We start from the raw sequence: 19,578 nt of genomic DNA, 5'->3' as shown, positions 1-19,578 counted from the left end.
TTTAAATGTACACATTAGGAAAAAAGGAATGCTGAACTTTAATTATCCAAGAATGTAGTTAAGAAGGTAGAGATAAATTAAAATCAAATTGTACAAGTAATAAAATAATATAAAAAGCAGAAATGAATGAAATTAAACACACAATAAAGACGAATGGCAAAGTTAAAATTGGTTTATAGAAAAGCTTGCAACAATTGATAATTTCTGAAAGACAAATTAAAATATGAGAAGTTATAGAAAAATGGAATAAAAAGGGTTACCCACTAGATTATAGAGAAATTAAAATAATATAAATGGATTTGATGAACAAATTTTGCAATAAACTTCAAAGCTAATTGAAATAGTAAGATTCCTAGAAAATACTACTTATTAAAATTGACAAAAGAAGGAATTGAAAATATGGACACTGCTATAAATACTAAATAAGTGTGATTTCTGATAAAACATTTCATAAAAGAAAGCTTCAACTTAGATGGCTTAGTCAGTAAATTCCTAAGGAAAAATTACAAATATAAAAGCTCAAGAAAAGATGGCAGAGTAGAAGGACGTGTGCTCACTCCCTCTTGCGAGAACACCGGAATCACAACTAACTGCTGAACAATCACCAACAAGAAGACACTGGAACTCACCAAAAAAGATACCCCACATCCAAAGACAAAGGAGAAGCTGCAATGAGATGGTAGGAGGTGCTCAATCACAATAAAATAAAATCCCATAATTGCTGGGTGGGTGACTCACAAACTGGAGAACAATTATACCACAGAAGTCCACCCACTGGAGTGAAGATTCTGAGCCCCATGTCAGGCTACCCAACCTTGCGGTCCTGCAGCATGAGGGGCAATTCCCAGAGAATGACTTGTAAGGCTAGCAGGATTTGATTGCAGGACTTTGACAGGACTGGGGGAAACAGAGACTCTACTCTTGGAGGGCACACACAAAGTATGGCGTGCATCGGGACCCAGGGGAAGGGAGCAGTGACCCCATAGGAGAATGAACCACACCTACCTGCTAGTGTTGGAGGGTCTCCTGCAGAGGCGGGGGTGGCTGTGGCTCACCGTGGGGACAAGGACACTGGCAGAAGAAGTTCTGGGAAGTACTCCTTGGCGTGAGCCCTCCTGGAGTCTGGCATTAGCCCCACCAAAGAGCCTGTAACCTCCAGTGCTGGGTCGCCTCAGGCCAAACAACCAGGAGGGAGGGAACTCAGCCACACCCGTCAGCAGACAAGCAGATTAAAGTTTTACTGAGCTCTGCCCCTCTGGAAGCTTGCAGAAGAATCTTAGATAGCCTCATCCACCAGAGTGCAGACAGCAGAAGCAAGTAGAACTACAATCCTGCAGCCTGCGGAACAAAAACCACATTCACAGAAAGATAGACAAGATGAAACAGCAGAGGACTATGTACCAGATGAAGGAACAAGATAAAATCCCAGAAAAACAACTAAATGAAATGGAGATAGGCAACCTTACAGAAAAAGAATTCAGAATGATAGTGAAGAGGATCCAGGACCTCGGAAAAAGAATGGAGGCAAAGATCGAGAAGATGCAAGAAATGTTTGACAAAGAACTAGAAGAATTAAAGAACAGACACCTAGAAGAATTAAACAACAAACGAACACAGATGAACAATACAATAACTGAAGTGAAAAATACACTAGAAGGAATCAATAGCAGAATAACTGAGGGAGAAGAACAGATAAGTGACCAGGAAGACAGAATGGTGGAATTCACTGCTGCAGAACAGAATAAAGAAAAAAGAATGAAAAGAAATAAAGACAGCCTAAGAGACCTCTGGGACAACATTAAACTCACCAACATTTGCTTTTATAGGGGTCCAGGAAGGAGAAGAGAGAGAAAGTACCCGGGAAAATATTTGAAGAGATTATAGTTGAAAATTTCCGTAACGTGGGAAAGGAAATAGCCACCCAAGTCCAGGAAGTGCAGAGTCCCAGGCAGTATAAACCACAGGAGAAACATGCCGAGACACATAGTAATCAAATTGACAAAAATTAAAGAAAAAGAAAAATTAAGAGCAACAAGGGAAAAACGACAAATAACATACAAGGGAACTCCCATAAGATTAACAGCTGATTTCTCAGCAGAAACTCCACAAGCCAGAAGGGAGTGACATGATATATTTAAAGTGATAAAAGGGAAGAACCTACAACCAAGATTACCCGGCAAGGATCTCATTCAGATTCAACGGAGAATTCAAAAGCTTTCCAGACAAGCAAAAGCTAAGAGAATTCAGCACCACCAAACCAGCTCTACAACAAATGCTAAAGGAACTTCTCTAAGTGGGAAACACAAGAGAAGAAAAGAACCTACGAAAACAAACCGAAAATAATTAAGAAAATGGTAATAGGAACATACATATCGATAATTACCTTACACGTGAATGGATTAAATGCTCCAACCAAAAGACACAGGCTTGCTGAATGGATACAAAAACAAGACCCATATATATGCTGTCTACAAGAGACCCACCTCAGACCTAGGGACACATACAGACTGAAAGTGAGGGGATGGAAAAAGATATTCCATGAAAATGGAAATCAAAAGAAAGCTGGAGTAGCAATACTCATATCAGATAAAATAGACTTTAAAATAAAGAATGTTACAAGAGACAAGGAAGAACACTACATAATGATCAAGGGATCAATCCAAGAAGAAGATATAACAATTATAAATATATATGCATCCAACATAGGAGCACCTCAATACATAAGGCAAATGCTAACAGCTATAAAAGACGAAATCAACAGTAACATAATAATAGTGGGGGACTTTGCACCTCACACCAATGGACAGATCATCCAGACAGAAAATTAATAAGGAAACACAAGATTTAAACAACACAATAGGCCAAATAGATTTAATTGATATTTATAGGGCATTTCATCCAAAAGCAGCAGATTACACTTTCTGCTCAACTGCACATGGAACATTCTCCAGGATAGATCACATCTTGGGTCACAAATCAAGCCGTGGTAAATTTTAGAAAATTGAAATCATATAAAGCATCTTTTCCGACCACAATGCTATGAGATGAGAAATCATTTACAGGGGAAAAAATGTAAAAAACACAAACACATGGAGGCTAAACAATACATTACTAAATAACCAAGAGATCACTGAGGAAATTGGAAAATACCTAGACACAAATGACAATGAAAACACAACGATCCAAAACCTATGGGATGCAGCAAAAGCAGTTCTAAGAGGGAATTTTATAGCAATACAATCCTACCTCAAGAAACAAGAAAAATCTCAAACAATCTTACCTTACATCTAAAGGAACTAGTGAAAGAAGAACAAACAAAACCCAAAGTTAGTAGAAGGAAAGAACTTGTAAAGATCAGAGCAGAAATAAATGAAATAAAAACAAAGAAAACAATAGCAAAGATCAATAGAACTAAAAGTTTGTTCTTTGAGAAGATAAACAAAATTGATAAACCTTTAGCTAGACTCATCAAGAAAAAGAGGGAGAGGGCTCAAATCAATAAAATGAGAAATGAAAAAGTAGAAGTTACAATGGACACTGCAGAAATACAAAGCATCATAAGAGACTGCTACAAGTAACTCTATGCCAATAAAATGGACAACCTGGAAGAAATGGACAAATTATTAGAAAGGTATAACCTTCCAAGACTGAACCAGGAAGAAATAGAAAATATGAACAGACCAATCACAAGTAATGAAATTGAAACTGTAATTAAAAATCTCCCAACAAAAGTCCAGGACCAGATGGCTTCACAGGTGAATTCTATCAAACATTTAGAGAAGAGCTAACACCCATCCTTCTCAAACTCTTCCAAAAATTGCAGAGGAAGGAACACTCCCAAACTCATTCTACGAGGCCACCATCACCCTGATACCAAAACCAGGCAAAGATACTACAAAAAAAGAAAATTACAGACCAATATCACTGATGAATATAGATGCAAAAATCCTCAACAAAATACTAACAAACAGAATCCAACAGCACATTTAAAGGATCATACACCATGATCAAGTGGGATTAATCCCAGGGCTGCAGGGATTCTTCAGTATACATAAGTCAATCAATGTGTTACATCATATTAATGAATTGAAGAACAACAACCATATGATCACCTCAATAGATGCAGAAAATTTTTTTTACAAAATTCAACACCTAGTTATGATAAAAACTCTCTGGAAAGTGGGCATAGAGGGAACCTACCGCAACATAATAAAGGCCATATACGACAAACCCACAGCAAACATCATTATCAATGGGGAAGAACTGAAAGCATTTCCTCGAAGATCAGGAACAAGACTACGATGTCCACTCTCACCCGTGTTATTCAACATAGTTCTGGAAGTGCTAGCCATGGCAATCAGAGAAGAAAAAGAAATAAGAGGAATACAAATTGGAAAAGAAAAAGTAAAACCGTCACTGTTTGCATATGACATGATACTATACATAGAGAATCCTAAAGATGCTACCAGAAAATGACTAGAGCTAATCAATGAATTTTGTAAAGTTGCAAGACACAAAATTAATGCACAGAAATCTCTTGCATTCTTATACACTAACAATGAAAAATCAGAAAGAGACATTAAGGAATCAATCCCATTCACCACTGCAACAAAAAGAATAAAATACCTAGGAATAAACCTACCTAAGGAGGTAAAAGACCTGTACTCAGAAAACTAAAACACTGGTGAAAGAAATCAAAGATGACACAAACAGATGGAGAGATATACCATGTTCTTGGATTGGAAGAATCAATATTGTGAAAATGACTGTACTACCCAAAGCAATGTACAAATTCAGTGCAATCCCTATCAAACTACCAATGGCATTTTTCACAGAACTAGAACAAAAAATTTCACAATTTGTATGGAAACACAAAAGACTGCAAATAGCCAAAGCAATCTTGAGAAAGAAAAACGGGGCTGGAGGAATCAGACTCCCTGACTTCAGACTACGCTACAAAGCTACAGTAATCAAGACAGTATGGTACTGGCACAAAAACAGAAATATAGATCAATGGAACAGGATAGAAAGCCCAGAGGTAAACCCACACACATATGGTCACCTTATCTTTGATAAAGGAAGCAAGGATATACAATGGAGAAAAGACAGCCTCTTCAATAAGTGGTGCTGGGACAACTGGACAGCTACATGTAAAAGAATGAAATTAGAACACTCCCTAACACCATACACAAAAATAAGCTCAAAATGGATTAAAGACCTAAACATAAGGCCAGACACTATCAAACTCTTAGAGGAAAACATAGGGAGAACATTCTTTGTCATAAATCACAGCAAGATCTTTTTGACCCACCTCCTAGAGAAAAGGAAAGAAAAACAAAAATAAACAAATGGGACCTAATCAAACCTACAAGTTTTTGCACAGCAAAGGAAACTATAAACAAGATGAAAACACAATCCTCAGAATAGGAGAAAATATTTGCAAACGAATAAACAAAGGATTAATCTCCAAAATATATACACAGCTCATGCAGCTCAATATTAAAAAAACAAACGACCCAACCAAAAAATTGGCAGAAGACCTGAATAGACATTTCTCCAAAGAAGACATACAGATTGCCAAGAGGCACATGAAAAGCTGCTCAACATCACTAATTATTAGAGAAATGCAGATCAAAACTGCAGTGAGTTATCACCTCACACCAGTTAGAATGGGCATCATCTTAAAATGTACAAAAAGTAGATGCTGGAGAGGGCGTGGAGAAAAGGGAACCCTCTTGCACTGTTGGTGGGAATGTAAATTGATACAACCACTATGGAGAACAGTATGGAGGTTCCCTAAAAAACTAGAAATAGAATTACCATATGACCCAGCAATCCCACTACAGGGCATATGTCCAGAGGATACCATAATTCGAAAAGATATGCACCCCAATGTCCATTGCAGCACTGTTTACAATAGCCAGGTCATGGAATCAGTCTAAATGCCCACTGACAGAAGAAAGGATACAGAAGGTGTGGTACATATATACAGTGGAATATTAGCCATAAAAAAGAACGAAACTAGGTCATTTGTAGAGACGTGGATGGAACTAGAGACTGTCATACAGAGTGAAGTAAGTCAGAAAGAGAAAAATAAATATCGTATAAAAGCTCAAGAGAAAATGAAATTATGGCTATGATATTTTAAAAAGCATGATAAGCATATAATGGGAAAAGTATAGTTAATCTCAGATTAAGTTAGATTTAAATATCTAAACAAAATATTGCCAGAATAAACTAAGAAATATAAAATATCATATAATTAGCACCTTTATCCAAGAAATGAAATTTTTTTCCAAAATTCTAAACTCAACGTAATTCCCTACATTCAAAAATAAGGAGGAAAAATAATTTGACCCTCTCAAATGGTGAAAAGCGTTTGGTAAAATTCAACATTATTTCTTGATTTAAAAAAAAAAAGGCAAACTGCAATTAGGAATAAATATCCACCATCATAGAGTATGTAGAAAAACACATAAAGCAAGCAACCTACTGGAGATTAATCGCTACTTCTTTTCAACATTTATGACCATTCAGTCACTGCAATAGCCAAGAAAAGGAAATTAAAGTTATAGAGACTTGAATGTATGATATTATAATATTCATATTGCAAATTGAATGTGATTTTGTTTTGAAAAAATAAACAATTGACCACTTATTAAAAACAGTAAGTTAGTTTAGCAGTTTTGCTAAACAAAATGGTAGCATAAAAAACCACTTGTATTTCCTATTTCAGAAATGCGTAGAATGTACAAAAAATACAAAGATACCATTTATTATTGCAGCCAAAATATCAAATATGTAAGATAAAATACAACAAAATATTTAGAAGACTTTGACACAGAAATTTACATAACATATTGAGAAAAATAAGAGAAGACTTAATCAATCATGGAATATACCATATTCATATATTGGAGAACTCAATAATGCAAAATACGTTTATTTTCCCAAATAAATATATATTGAATGTGACTCTTGTCAAAACCCAAGTGTATGTATCAATGTGTTTGTTTAAATTTATGAAATGATTCTAAAAAATTCAAAACGCCAAAAATTCTTAAGACACTCTAGAAGACAAAGTAAAATATAGGAAGAAATACATAAACACCTATGTAAGTTTGTTGTAAAATAAAACTAATTAAGGCAGTACAGTATTTGAAAAATATATGTTTTAATAAGCCTATGTGAAATAAAACAAAATATCCTTGATGACATTATGGCTATTTACTAGATTTTTTGGATACCCTAAAAACATCGTGTTATAATACAACTGCTACTAAACAGTTATTAGGACAGGAACAGAGAAATTGACCAGTGGATCAAATGGAGTCTACAATATAGACCAACATGTGTTCATATTCTGTGTGTGTGTGATAATTTAGTATGTGAAACAGCCAGCATTTTCAAATCAGTGGTGATAGGACAGATTATTGAAATAATAGCATTAGCACAAGTGGCCGTACCTTTCGAAAAATAAAATGGAGTTAAATTATTGTTTCAAAATACTCAAAATATTCTAGTTAATGTATATTTCTAAGCAGAATGATGGACATATAAACTTTAAAAATACTCTAAAACTATTAAAATTGTATGCACAAAATTATGTTTGCAAACTTGGGATAGGAAAACATAAAATATGACCCAAAACATGAAAGTCATAAAGGAATACTTTGACATGATCAGCTAATTCACAGGAAATGAAACAAATATAGCCAAAAAAACATATGCCAACATTTTTAGTAATTAAGAAAGTACACATCAAAACCATGAGATGAGAATTTTATCCTATCAGATTTTAAAAATGTAAATGTTTAATAATTCAAGCATAGATGAGAATGTACATAAATGTATTATTTCATATATTAGTATAAATTTAGAATTATCAATTAAATTTTAAATGTGCTAATTTCATAATCCAGCAATTCCACTTTGAGGTACGTACACTAAAAAATTATATGTTAATGCACAGGCATAATGAAGGAAATTCATTTTACATTGTATTGGTGAAAATTTGAAAGCAATCTAAATGACTATCACTAATAAATAAGCTATGGAACAACCATTGTATAGAGTATTATTTAGTTATAGGATTTCATTGAATTCTACAAACATATTCTTATATTCAAAACACAAGTTAAGTGCAGTATAATGAACATGCTTTTAGACTCCACAAAACGACATCTTTTTACACATACATGCATTTGTCACTGTATATAAAACTGCTCTAAAGCTATACAAAGCTGACAACCTAGATAACCTCTGGGTAGTAGATGAAGCTGGATGAGTGGTATTACAAAAGTCTCGACAAGAGGTATGAATTCATATATTTCAATGATTAAAAGTAGATTTTTACAATGTAACACCACTTTATTGTATAGCTAAGGGAAGATTGCTCTCTCTAATTATGCCATGTCAGCTGCTTACCTCTGATTTTTTATTATGCATAAATTGTTTTTCTCAGTGTGTGGCTGGCTCTGTAGTTCCTCCATTCTCACTGCACTCTTATTTAGAATGATTTGTGTTCTACACCTCTGCTCTGCAGTATCTTCAGTTGAAATCAGAGCATGGTCTTCTGTTGATAGGATGAGAAGGATATTTTCCACTTTCCCATCTTTTACTAGAAGAGTTAACTAAGCAAAATTATTTAAGCCAAAACCCTGTCCTTGTAAAAGTAGTAAACATCCTTTCTGGGAAACACAGGGCCCGTGTGATATGTTAACCCTTTGATACTCAAGATACACTGGATATAGATAACCAAGGCAGTAGAGTGTACTGCATAAGAACATGGGTTTGTAATATAACATCTCATTTTCAGATTAAAGGGGAAAATACATAATCATCTTAATAAATATAAATAATCACTGATAAAATCCAACACCTAATAATGATAAAATTAGAAATGAAAAGAAATTTCTTAATCTGATAAAACATCCATCAAAACCCACAGCCTATGTACTTGTAATAGTAAATTGAGGGTTTCATCCCTTTTAATACAATAAAAAAGAAAATAATACTTCTGTGCAGTCCTTTACTGGCAACCTCAGAAAACTCAATAAGGCAAAAAGAAATACAGCTGTCCCTCAGTATCTGTGGGGAATTGGTTCCAGGACCTGCCATGGATACCAAAACCCATAGATGCTTAAGTCCCATAGTTGACCCTATATGTCTGCAGTTTCACATCTGTGGATTCAACCAACTATGAATCCTGTAATATTGTAGTATTTATTGAAAAAAGTCTGTGTATAAGTGGACCTGTGCACTTCCAGCCCATGTTGTTCAAGGGTGAACTATAGTTGTGTGAGGATTTGAAAGGAAGAAATATGTCTACTATTATTCAAAGATAATACTGTGTATCTGGAAAATTTAAAATAATATACAAAAATTTTTAGGATTAATAGCTTTTAGAAAGTAGTTGGAGTAAGATTAATATACAGGAGAAAAGTATATTAAATTTGTATTAAACAGCAACTAACAGAAAATATATTTTAATGACTTTTATGTGTAATTTGAGTTGTCAGGAAATATTAGATTCCTCCAGAGAGGATTGTTATTTCTTCCTGCCAGGACCAAGGCTGGAATGTTTTCTATGTCACCAAAACAGTTCTGAGAGTACAGTCTGTGGAGACTTTTGGGTGCCAGTACAGAGCCAGGGTTGTATGCTATAGTCTTTGCCTTTAGAAGGTGGCAAGCTCTAACACTGGTTCATTCAGCATCCAATGTCCATCAGGTAGGTCTACCTTTTGGGAGCCTCCTGAGTTGGGTCAATGTAAAACCTGTAGCTCTAGATTATACTCTAAGGTGAATGAAGCATACCAGTGAGAGAAGAGCCATATACAAGTTCTTAGCACCTAACAGCCTAACCCTGCTCCATTGCACCAAGCCATTAGTAACAAGGGGCTAAGACTCTCGCTGCTTTTCCTGGACCTTGTTCTCTATAACAAGCTAATTAGTTACTATTACTTAATAATCTTTTATCAAGAAACTGGAAATGCTTTTTATATCTTTATAGTTTCTGCTGTTCAGGTACTCGTATCCTTCCTTTTCATCCCTAATACTGTCTGCTTGCATCTTTTTTTTTTCCTTATCAATCTCATGAGAGGCTTGTCTATTATATTAGACTTCTGTTTACTCTATCGATCAATGCTATTGTACATTTGTTTTCTATTATTTTTCTGTTCTTATTCTTTATTTTCTCCCTCTTTCCATTTTCTTTGTATTTATTCCATTGAAATACTAATTTCATTACCAATTCATTTTTTCCCTTTATATCTTTCTATTGTAGACATTTAAAACCCTAAATGTCCTTTGAAATCTTGTTTTGACTTCATTAGTTTGAGCTGAACTGTTGTATTATAAAGTTGAAAGTATTTTAAATTTTATATTAAGATTATTTCTTTTGCCCATAAGTTATTTATTTATGCAGTCTAATTCTCAACTGTATTTTTTAATGTTAATTTTGTTACTTATTTCTAGCTTAATTGCAGTGTGGTCATTGCACATACCTATTCTTTTGAAATTTATTGACTTACTCTATGGCCATGTTATTGGTCATTTAGAAAACTGATCATTTGAAGAATATATATAATTGAAAACAGGGTTATAGATAAATACATGAGATCAATCATGTTAGTTGTTCAAATATTCCTTCTGCAGTGTCACTGTTTCTTTGCTGTAACTACCAATAATTGTCCAAAGGATATTGAAATCTCTCACTATGGTAATGGTTTTGTCCCTTTCTTCTTCTACACAGTCACCTCTTTCTTAAGCAAGTCTTCATTATATCAATATTTTACTCTTTTATATGAAGAACCTTAACATAATCAGTTTAGACTATGGTAAGACAAATGTAAAATAAATTAATTAAAAGAAAAATACAAATTTTCCAGATTGAGAATTACAGTTAAAAGTGTCCCTCCACATTGTGTAGAATTCACCTATTTGTAGGTTAATGTATGATGTACTTGAATGTAGCATGTTATCCTGTTTAACCATTTTAAGCCTTTTATGTCAGGGCTATAAATCAAGAATCTGGCAAGGATGGAACTCAGGGAGACATTAGTGCTTAAGTAGAAGACAAAGTAGGAGCATTCAGTGCAGCAGGCTTGAGAGGAAAAAATAGCTTATAGCCTTACTGTAAGAGCCAAGAGATCTTCCAGAAAATATCCTTTGGATATGAGGGAGATCTGGCCAAAATATCCATAATTCCATTAACACTGATCTAGATGGCAAAGCAATTCCCTTTTTTCTACCAGTTTTCCATGTAGGTCCCTTCTAAAAACATGCCTTCTTGATGAGTGTGGTAAGTTTTGATTAAGAGCACAGTATATGGAATGTACATGGTCACCGTTTCTGATCTTTACTCCCTTCCTTCTCCCTTAAAAAGAGACTCACATAAATCAGGGTTCTGTTAAGTTCCCAAAATCAGATTGGTTATTATTTTAAGTTCCACTGCAGTAAGGATTATTATACTTATGGCTGGAACTTACAATATACGGTCTTCTTCTTTAATATAAATAATAGAAAAAATATACTGGTGAACAAAAGGGAAGAAGAGTGTTTGTATATGTTGGCTTTGGCTGCCATAACAAAATACCATAGACTGGGCAGCTTGAACAACAGAAATTTATTTCTCACAGTTCTGGAGGCTAGAAGTCCAAGATCAAGATGCCAGACAGCTAGGTTTTTGGTGAGAACTCCCTATCTTGCAGATGGCTACCTTTTAGCTGTGTTCTCAGGTGGTGGAGAGAGAGCAAGAGAGAAGGGCACTAATCCCATCATGAAGGCTCTACTCTCATGACCTCATCTAACCCTAAGTATCTCTCAAAGGCCCTATCTCCAAGTGCCATCACATTGGGGGTTAGAATTCCAACATATGAATTTGGGGAGGTATGCAAATATTCAGGCCATAACAGTGTTTAAATAATGTTTGATAAAGAACTCCAGACTTATTTAAATGTGAGTAGAGGCAGAGATTTATAGATATTTTGACCTAAGAGGCTCTGATCTGGCCTCTTAGACTATCATGAGATAAATCTCTAAATCACTATAGGTATTTGAGTGATTCTGATGCTTAATGGAATGAAATTGTTTTTGGAGTCTGTGCCTGAGTTATTGGGTTCCCAGTCCCACTTGTTCAAATTCTTTTTAGCTTTTTTGTTTCTTTCCAATCCATAGAGTTCCAGAGAGTATATCTGGCTGGCAGCCTAATTTTCTAAGTATCTTGAGCTACGCAGGTGATAAGCTCCAAGCATGGATAAGGAAACTGGGACAATCATTTTTACCAAAACCTTTCAAATATTTATCCCATGATTGGCTCTCATAATTATTCATCAACAACTTCAAAAAACCAGAAGTTTAAGGGAAATGATACCCCTATATTTCATTTAGACATTCTTTGCATTTTGATTCCTGAACTGTTTGAAGTCCAGATGAGAGGAAGTTTTAGGATTTTATCAGCTTTTAAAATATGCTCTTTCTCTCTTTCAAAAAAAATTGCAAATGCTTTATGATCTACACACACTAGCCCATCTTGCTCCCTTGAACAACCAACGTGAACAAGGCTGCTTCACAGAGCAAGTAATGAGCACACTGGAATCAGGGAGGTCGATGATAGGAATGGGGGAAAGAGAGACTGTTCTCATTATATTATTCTCTATCTCATGTTTTTTTCCTCTTTAACTCTATTAAACTTCAAGTAATTTATCGTTTACTAGCATGTAGGAAAAAAGCTAATTTTTAATAAAATGCAATGGAAAGAAGAAAAACACATGTAATATTTTTTTCTCTCATAGTAGTATCAGTAAAAGATCTGAAGATAAAATTTGCTTTTATCCAGGCACTTTACTAAAATTTTTAACTTATGCTTCAACAGGCATTGAAAGAATACCTGTCCTTTTTAGATCTTTTGGCATTTAAAAGGTGTAAAATAACACGAAATGTATTCTTCTTCCTGTTTTTAAAAAGTACGGTGTTCAGAAAGTATATTTCCTAATCAACATATGGGCTACATTTTTCTGATTAAGACTAATAGAATTTCCCAGGCTCAAAGCATGCCCGTTGAGTCAAGAATACTAGAAAATCCTTGAGAAATTTAGGTGTCAAAAAAGGCTGCTTCTGCCTAATATACTCTTTCATTGCAAAATCAAACTTTATAAAAATTGCTTTAATCCTGAAAATTTGACTGGACTTTCATGTACCAAGTTAAAGAGGAAAAGGTAAATGGGACATTTTGAAAGAAAATAATGGCAAGATTTGGTATGTACTTAGAAAGATATATTAAATCATTACATTGATATAAAAATTTACTTTTAAATATGTCATCAAATTGATTCTCACATCTATTGTCAAGTCACAGAAATATTTTAAATTAGGCTTAAAGTAAACTTCACTCTAAAATACAGAAATAAATATCATATGGAATTATATCTAAAGACCCTCCCCAAATATCCCATTTGGAACTACATGTTTGGTCTGGTTTCAGAAATTTCAACGTAATGTAGTTACAAAATCATGGAGTTTTAATCAAAAGGTGGATAGTCATCAACAGGCCATCAGATAAAATTTACTGAAAATGTTATGACTAGCCTGAAATCTATCAATGCTCAAGGCAAATGCATTGAAACATTCTTAAAGTAATTTGATAAATGTAGTAAACTTCAATTTGGGTGAACATAAATATCATTCTTATTCTAGGGTAGGCTTAGTCCTTGGTAACATCCTTATAAAAGATTATTCATAGAAGGTTGAATCCTTATAATACCAATAGATACCAGTTAAAACTGAAAAATGAATATATTCAATGAATTCCTACCTGCTAGAACAAAACCCAGGCTTTTTAATATAGTAGAGTAGATACACTGGTCATTTAGACTACAGTTTTGAGTTTAGTTTTGGGTTAACCTTTCTTAATATAAACAATCATGCCAATGATAAATATCATGCTGTACCCTCTAACACATATATAAGGATGCTTTCTTGCTTATCGGTAAGAATCTTTATCAAGGTAGTGAAAGAAAAGTCAGATTTTCTTTAATGTACTCTTAGCATGTCTGTGTGAGAAGGTCAGTTCAACTTTTGAAATGCAGGCTGCTGGTTAAACAAGTGTGTTTGTGTGTGTGCGTGTGCATCTGTATACTACATCCATACACATAAACGTATGTAAATGCGTAGTATATATCAATACTTGCATTTTTGTTTGTATCCATGAGTTGATGTATACATGTAAATACACACACATACTGCATTAATTCTGGTCCTCTGGGAAACCTATGCCAAAATGGAATTAATACTGTAAGAAAGTCATTGGGGTAAACATTTGTGAAGGATAAAGGAGAGAAAGAGCAGGAGTGGACCAGGGAGAACCTTCAGGTGCCAGTGTTGGTCTGACATCTGTGAGAGAAGAGAGGGAAGGGTGAAGGATGGAGTAAGAAGAGCCTTCGACTCTAGGAAACTCAGAGAAATTCTTAGCCAGGCTGATGGTAGCTGCAGAGTAAAGATTGCCCATTGGAAGAGTTCTGCATGGCTGACCCCAGGACTCCTACCAAGCCCAGTCATTGGCTAGGAACAGCCTGGGGAGATGGAGACCTCGACCTCAACCCTGTGGTGGATGCTGAAGATGCAGCAACTCGGAGCTGTCAGCCAACTCCTCCTCTTAGAGCAGACTCTCCCTGGAAGGCGATCTGAGTAGGGCAAGCCCAAGGCTGCCACACACATCCATATCTTAATATATATTAGATTAGTCTTTCTTCAGTCTTTCTGAACCGAAGATTGATTATTTATAACCTTCCCAACTTTTTATCTCTTCCCCAGGATTCTATAATGATTCAGTGGATTTTTGAAGAGAGATATGCATGTTGAAGGGAGAAGTTATAGATAGCCCAAAATATTTCACATCATTTGGCCATTTATATAAGATAGAAATCATTTTATTTAAAATACTGTTATATTTCCAAGTTGGCTGGTATTTCCATTGCCAGAAAGATGAATTATCCTTGGAATCTTATCTTGTATTGTTGAATATCACTAATAGTCCCTTAACTATTAGAAAAACAAAGGAGTGTTGTTGATGCTTGTGGTCAGAAATGCTTAGACCGGAATTACAGATTTCAAAAATCCAAGAGGCTTACTTGTGATTTTAAAGCCCCCTTCAACTACTAGGTCCAAACAGAGAGAAAGGGTGGGGTGTCAGATCCAGCAGATGAATGTGGCTAGTGTCAGAACTAAAATATGCCAATTCCCTGTGAGACAGCTCTAGATGTGGGGTCAGAGGAAGCAGAACAAAAACAGCCCTTGTTATGGACTGATTGTTAGTGACCCCAACTCATATGTTGAAGCCCTAACACCCAAAGTGAAAGGATTTGGAAGTGGGACCTTTGGGAGGTGATTAGGTTTGGAAGAAGTCATGAGGGTGGGACCCCCATGATGGGAATAGAGTCCTTACGTGAAGAGGAAGAAAACAGAGCTGGCTTTCTCTCTGCCACATGAGGACACACCATGAAAGCAGCCGTCTGCATGCTAAGAAGAGAGTTCTCATCAGAACCTGACCATGCTGTCGCCTTGATCTTGGACTTCCAGCCTCCAGAAATGTGAGAAATAAATTTCTGTTGTTTAAGCCACTCCATCTGTGGTATTTTGTGGAAGCTTGAGCTAAGACAGCCCTTTATCAGAGAAGTGAGGGAGAGAAAGTTGAATCAGCCAGTTCTGTTGTGGGTGACTCACATCATCCCCTGTGACATGGAGATGCAGAAAATTCCTGGGTGATAGGATGCCAAGAGGGGGAAGAAGCCCAGAGCAGAACAATGGACTGAACACCAACCTTCTGTTGACCAACACCTCTGCCACCATCTACGGCAATGGAAGAGGAACAAACAGTGTAGCAAGTGGGTGTGGGTCATTGACATTCACTGCAGCCAGGGAACTTGAGGACGGCACTGATCCACATGCTGAGAGCCCAGGCAATGTGTGTTTGAGAATATCTTCCTTTTTCACCCACTCTCCTGGCAAGTAGAAGAACCTGAGAAAGAACCAGGGTTGCAGCAAGTGTACCGGGGAGAGGAAACACTTAGTTGATGTTTTCCTTGCCCAGTTTATGTTATTCACACCCTCTCCATTGTCCTTCCCCTGGCTGGCGCCGCATGTGTTTAAAGCTCAAGCTTCCCAGAGCATTGAGATTCTTTCTCCTATCAAAGTGAACTGCTCAGATTTCTCCTTCAATATTATCAGAATCCCCTGAGTGAAAGACAAACTAATCATATTAGATATTGTTAAAGGCAAAGGGGGCCTTTCAGCATATAATAATTTCATTTTGCCGACACTTCATGGGTTTTAAATGTACTTCCTTATATATTTAAAGCTAAATATGGTCTTGGAAAAAAAATGAAAAATGATGATATTAGGGGCTTTGAAGCACCCTTTTGCTTTTGAATAGCAAATTTGTAAAAAATAAAAAATGAGATGATAGTTTATTAAATACATATATCTGACAATTAAGATTTTTAAATATATTTTTCTGTAGAACAATATATTGATTGATGTTATTTCACTCTAAACAGAAGGGGGTATTTCTAAAACCTCATACAACAGTGCTTCAGGATCCTCAGGGAAAAAAAAAAAATCCCTAGCTTTGTATTGCGGAACTAAGAAATCTGAATTGTTCAGATAAAGTTTAGATAAGAATCTGAATGTCAAGTGCTTATTCCACTGAACCTGTTGCAATTCACCAATCTCTTCTGCATGTGTGATGCATTGTGATGGTGTGCCGGGGTGAATTTCTTTGAGCAACTGAATAATTTCTTTGCACTCTGGTCTTCATTGCTGATTAGTTCTTTCTTGTCTGGCTTGTTCATACAAAGGCTGCCTTGACATAAAGAAAGCCTGGAAACATCTAGAAAAAAACAGAATTACACAGAAAAAAAAAAAAACAGAGATTTTCATTAGCACATTCTGTCTATACATAAATCCATATATAGTCCCAGGGAACGGATGATATATTTAACTATGTGAGTTGGTTCATTTTAATTAAAGCGAATGTAGCCTTTTGATCTACGGAATAAACAATCTAACAATAGGAAAAATGCAATCTGTTGAGACATATTTGAGTTATTTTGCAGTAATTGGCTTGGCAACAGCTTCAGTCACAGATTTCTGTTTCACAGATTGTCCCCAAATGAATAAAGGTTTGCTTTAAAATGTAATTAATATTACGTTCAGCTGCAAGACATTCTCAGGTTGTCAAAGGAATTTGAAGGAGGTAGCTACAGAAAGTGAACAAAATAAAAGTGAAACTGAAAAGTAAATTAAGTCAAATTAATGCACACAAAGTACACTGGACCAATAAAAAAAATGTCAGTGTCATGAGCTAGATTTTACCTTCAGCTCAATATCCCATGAACATTAAAATTATGAATATGGACAACTATTTCACAGCGTATATATTTATTGACAATGATTGCCTCATTTTATCATTCAAACATGAACAACTGTGGGGAATGTAAGAAGCTATTCTGTCCTCTAATGAGATGGAACGGATCTGAAGGCATAGGGCTGCACTTGGGGAGTCAGGTACCCTGAATTCAACTTGCATTGATCAGTACTGCTTCCTTACTGTAATCATTAATCATCTCCTTGCTGCAGGCCTTTAAATAAGTATTGAGTTCTATTGGTGAAGGGCATAAATACTATTTACAGTATTCAATTATGAATGCTTTAATTACAGTATATTTTCATATTTCCCATAAGCCCACATGTTCAATTTTAGTGGGGATATGGACCTATGCAAAACACCCAGAACAAATAGAAACGTAGTTGCAGTTATTCATCCTCAGAGATGTCCTACTACCCAGTATATTTAAAACACCAAGGCCCATGATACACCAACAATTATATATGTGACACTAATTGCACACACTAGTGGAATCTTAAATATCTTTTCTCCCCCTTTTGACTAAGGAATTTGTAAATACATTTGTATTTATTAGCTTTAAGAGTTGATTGTGGTAGTTAATATAAAGTTAGAAAAAAAAAGTTACAATTTACAAATAAGGACATACGGTTTATAAAAGGATAAGTGTAATGATTTTTTTTTTTTCAGTCTGGTCTACTGGCATTAGGGAGTTGCCTTACAATATATCTTAAAAAGGTACAATTGCTTCACAAATCAGCAGAAACTTGGTGTTTTTGCAGAATAGTTTGTATTGGAAAATTATTTTATTCTATGATCAAACTCTAGATTGTTTCCTGTACACGATTAACCCAGTTTTGTCATGACACATTTATCACTATCATTATGTGACCTACAATTAGCTTTGACCTGTGATACGTGGAAAATTTGATAACCTAAAGAAGTTTGGGAAGGATATTTTAAAAGGAAAGGGAAGGGGAGAGATTAGAAAAGTGGTTTACCGTATATCCTAACTGTGGCTGGAAGACCAGCTTTTGAACAAGCTGTTATTTTCCACATGGGAGTAGCATTGCTACAGTAAAATGCCAGATTTCATCCATCATAATGTCATGGCTCATATTAAAATGTCTTCAGGGACCGAAGGGAGGGATGGGCAAAAGACATCAAATCAATTTTCAGGCAATTGCTATGGTTTTTAGAAACTAAGCCCTATATGATAGAGTTATGGCTGCACAAAGGGAGGTTATAAATAAGGTCCATACATCAAGGGAGGAAATAATTTAGAAAAAGAAAGCTGATTTGACTTTTGTGTGAATCTGAACATATGGTTAGGGTACAGCTGGGTTATGCTATACATTCTTACAAGAGAAAAGAACCAAATCAACACTGCAGAGAAATTGGCCCATCAACAGAGTCTTGAAACTGACAGCTCTGAAACCATACAGCCTTCTTGGTCAGTTGATAAGGACTTCAGGTTATTTTGCATTTGTTATTATTTGATCACAAGAAAATCTAGTTAAGCATTACTATTTGGTGACCTTGTTAGCCAAGAACTAACTTCTATTTGGAGGTGTCTTTTCCTTGGAGGATGGGGAAAAAGGATTGGCCCAATTAAGAGACCTGCAATGTAGATGGTCTTTCATACATAAAATTCCTTTTTCTTGACTGACAGTTCATTGTTAAACTAGAGGTAAAGCACTGCAGCCTATATTTGTCAATATTGCCTCTTCTATGTAAACAGCCTGTCTTCTAAGAACTTAATCATCAGTAAATAAGCCTTGCATGGAAAAATTGGAAAAGGGTGGATAGGGGGAGAACCTTGTGGTATTTCCATGCATTAATATCACTGAAAAAAAGATGTGAATAATGTGACATGATTTTTCCAGGAGAATAAAAATTAAAATCTAAACGTTTGTGATATTCTAATCTCCTATTGAGACTTTAATTATGACAATATAGATGATATCTTCCTTTTAAACTGTAGAATCACAGTAAGTCAGCATATACAACAAAAATACTTCTATCAATGTTCCTAATATATAATTTTTGTCATCTAGTTTGAAGAAATATAGCTTTGTAAAAGTACTAATCTTCAAATGCTTCGTTCCCCAAATTATCACATGTTGAAAGAAGCTGTGTTTCAGTTTCCTGATCATCAAAGTAAGTTAGTACATCTC

The sequence above is a fragment of the Balaenoptera musculus genome, chromosome 2 (assembly GCF_009873245.2).
Source record: "Balaenoptera musculus isolate JJ_BM4_2016_0621 chromosome 2, mBalMus1.pri.v3, whole genome shotgun sequence".
Taxonomy (NCBI): Eukaryota; Metazoa; Chordata; class Mammalia; order Artiodactyla; family Balaenopteridae; genus Balaenoptera; species Balaenoptera musculus.
Note: the sequence above shows the minus strand (reverse complement) of the source record.